This window comes from Solanum tuberosum, unplaced genomic scaffold (assembly GCF_000226075.1).
Source record: "Solanum tuberosum cultivar DM 1-3 516 R44 unplaced genomic scaffold, SolTub_3.0 scf00016, whole genome shotgun sequence".
Classification (NCBI taxonomy): Eukaryota; Viridiplantae; Streptophyta; class Magnoliopsida; order Solanales; family Solanaceae; genus Solanum; species Solanum tuberosum.
Window position 1 is genome coordinate 3,041,491 of NW_006238942.1, and position 4,249 is coordinate 3,045,739.

Sequence of the window (4,249 nt, forward strand, 5' to 3'; positions counted from 1 at the left end):
GAGGGGCTTCCATCTCATGAGTTCACTTTGGATGACCCTCGCTATTGCATTGGCGAGAGGGGCTTTACCTCATTGTCCATATCCACTCGGTGCTAAGCATTATTTCCCAAAGTATACATAATTAATCTTGAATTGCATTTACATGTGTGAAGGAATGATTTACCCTTCATTTAATAAAATTCATCAAAATAGCTCATAGATTCTTTAAAGGTGAGAATGTACTTTCAACCTTAGAATCAACATTAGTATGTGAGTAGAACTTTCACATTAAATTCATAGTGTTTACATGAGAATGGACTTTCAATCAACACAATAACATCATCATCATCCTAGACTATTCATACATCATCAAGTGTAAGGGTAAGGAAAGAACAACCTTTCAACAATACCATACTTTACACCTTAGTCATAGGAAATTTAATTTCGAAGTGAATTAATAGTTTATACATATCTTGCATCCATATGTACAAACCCTAGCAATTTACCCCTTTTCAAGGTCATGAATCATGTCTCACAATTACACCTAAAGATACTACAATAGGCATGAATAAACCAAGATTCAATAACTAAATTCACATAGAAACAATTCATAGTAATCATCTTGCATCAATACATCAATCACAATACATGCAATTGGGGTCATGGGGGTGTTCATGGGTTCAAGGAGAATTTTACAATAAAAATCACCATTTAACATCAAATCATCCATAATATAATGCAATTAACATAATAAAATCATTTTTAGAAAGAACCCATGGCTAGAATGAAAATCCTAGTTTTTGAACAAGTTACTAATTTCGAAATCAAGAGTTGAAGGGCATCATGGAGAAAAGTGTTCCATGAATCAAGATCCCCATAACTTAATTGATGTTTTCCCATGAAATGTGAGTGGAAAGCTTAGAGCTTGAACCCTAATCTTGACTTTCTTCTTTGTCCTTCAATGGAGTTTAGATAGAGAATATTTTTTGGAGGAAAGTTGGTTGAGCTTTGAGTTTTTGAGTTATGAGAGTTAAAAGGATATTTATTAGTCCTAAAAGCCTTAAATATATATTATAATACCATAAAAACCGTCCCCTAACTCTAATTAATTAATTAGGAAATTACCAACCTAACCCTCCTAATGGCCGAAAATGGTGAAATCTAAGTGTGACCTACGACTGCCCCACCTATGGACCGTAGGTGGGGTGATGCCACATCCTGCACACTCCTGCTTTGAATCAGAGAGAGGGAAGATCAAGGCAAGGGTGAGGAGACTAAGTCTCAACCCACGACACCCACCTACGGTCCGTAGGTTGGGTGACGCCACGTACTGTATAGTCGTGGTTTGGGCCCGAAAGGGGAAATTGGGGGACCAACGTCGGGAGAATAAGTCTCGAAACACGCCTCCTAAGCATAGAGCGTGGTTCAACCCACGGATCGTGGGTGCCCAAATGTGGTTCAACCTGTTTTTTGACAGCTTTTGGACCTTCCTTGGGTCCTCCTCAAGGACCCTTGGGGGGTCCTAGAGGGTCGTGCCTTGACGTTTAGGCACTAAAACCCTAGAATTACATTAGGGAAGTTATTTTAGGACTCTAACCTTTCGTTTTAACTTCATTAGTCTACTAGGCTACATGTTAGGCTCTAGCTTAGGTCATTAGATTTCCGGGGTGTTACAGATATAAACTCAACTGAATGTAAAGAAATAAAGAAGAAAAAACATTAAAACTTTACAAAAGTATTTACTCATCTCTAAACTCAACATATTAAGTTATATAATAAATATACACTTTTTAACTTTATTTGAGAGATTCTCTAACCGATAACTATCACTATGAGCTATGTGATGATACATAGTCTCATCCACGTTACCAGAACTGTCTTATACCTTTTCGGGGTATAGAACACCTCAACTAAGTGGCTCCACTAAGCTCTGCCCGAAGGCACTTAGGATTCATCTACAAACTATGATCATGTACCTATGTTGGCATACATGGTTTATGAGGAATGTGAGTTATCTTAACACATACCTATATCGGTGCTCAATACTACTCCCAATAATATATACTCCTTCTCAATGTTTAAAAACATACTCTTCCTCTTATTTGAGATAATTGCTCAAACTATCCTCTTAAAAGAGGTAGCTTCTCTTGAAATATCTTTGAACTCATAACTCATTTAGAAATCAAAGTTTCTCTTTTATCAATGTAAAAACTAATACCTTTGGGAATACTTAGTTCTCTTATATTCTTACTCAATTCATACGTGAAAATTCTTTCTCAAAATTATATCAAAATCATTTTATGATTTGATCAATACTCAGGAAGTCATATTACATAAATATTGATGGTATATCTAGATGCCATACTACTTAAACATCGATGGCATACTCGACTGTTATACTAATCTTGTTTTAAAAACTCTTTCTCTAAACTCATCCTTTCTCAAAAACACAGTTTAGAACTCAAATGTTGGCTTTAAAAAGCTTCTCAAAAATTATAACTCCATTCATAGGGTTCATGCGGAATTATGGACATGAACGACTCAACTTAGGGGTCTTAATAGCAATATGGGAACTTAGTACTCAGAACACAAGAACTCAATGATACCACTCATCTCAAGAATATTCAATTCACATGGTTCATGTTGAAATATAGACATGAATGAGTCCACTCAAGAATCTTAATGCATGATATATAGCAATTCAATAATTAGGAATATAATTTCAAAAGAATCAGGAACTCAAGAACTCAAAATCAACTCATCTCAAGAATACTCAAATCCAGGGATAGAATCCTAGATTACTCTTTTACTGATTTGAAAGTAGATGTAGGCGTGAGGAAGAACTAGTCCAACACTATGATAGCCTTACATACCTGGAAGAATAAGGTTCTTGAAGAATCTTGAAGAAGAACTTGATTAGAAGTCTTGAAACCCTAGCTTGAAGGAGAACAATCAAGAAAACCTTTCTTAATATTCTTGAATTGGTTTCTTGAAATCTCTATGGACAACAATTATAATTTTCATTAGTGATCCGTAATTGTATGGAGGAATTTGAGTTGGAAGAATGAAATTCTTAGAGAAGGACTTACCTTGAAGAAGAATCTTGAAAATTAGAAGAATCTGGAAGGAAGTCTTCTACTTTGATTTTCCTTAGGGTTTGAGAGAGAAGAGAATGAGGGATTAAGAGATGAATATCTGATTGTTTTGGGCATTTAATTAGTCAAGAAATTCGTTTTTGATTTTCTTAGAGGTAAAAAGACAAAAATGACCCTTTTAATGTTTTTCCGTCGACTAATCTATCACTGCACTGTATCAGGTTACTATAATGGTCATAATTTTTTTACTTAAAACTCGAATTGTTGAAAAATTGGCGGCGTTGGAAAGAAGATTTAAATACCTTTAATTTGATAGGTTCTGGGCCACATAACTCTTTATATTCTAAGAGATATGGTCATTTGAAGTTGACCCAAGTAGAATCTTACATCAAAACTTATTCGGTAAGGAAACTTTCAACTCAACTTTGTGCTAGGAGATTCTAGTGACCTTCATTGATATCCAACATCATTATCACAATAAAGAATTTACCTTTACACAAAGGGGTAAATTTAAGAATCACTCTTTACGACATTTCATGTAAATAAAGAATAGTTCGGGTCTTAACTTAGAAATTTTTGGGGTGTTACACTAATATTATTATTAGTTTATTTTGCACTTCTTTCGCATTGTTGGATTTTAGGTTGACTTGTCTTAATGGGATTAGATGGGTCTCATTACGTTCATTTTTGGGTCGTGACAAAAACTTACTTTTTGAAAAATGGCAATCCTTTCCTTCTCGCTTCTTCCTTGAGGAGAGAATGTGGGAAGCAAAGGGGCGGAGCTATCCTTTCCCAAGGGGTGTAGTGACACCCCTTCGCCAGAAAATTACACTTTATATATAGGTCAAATTTTGATTTAATAATTTAATAAACATGTGCTAACACCTCCTAAAACAAGTCTATGAAGGTTTAGTGCGGTGGTTAAGGTGTTGCAATTCCTTAAGGTCAATCATTGACACTCTTTACTCATTGTCAACCATTGACACTCCTTGAAAATTCTGACTCCGCCACTTGTTGAAATCAATTATTTCACTCACCACCCCTAGGTTGTTCTTTCTTCTTTCTTAACCCTCCGCCTCTTCGGTTGAGGATTATTAGTGGTTCCATCAATGGTGTTTGAGGAAGAACTGGATGCCCTTCTTGTTCAAGAGATCAAATAATCAATCTTCCACACA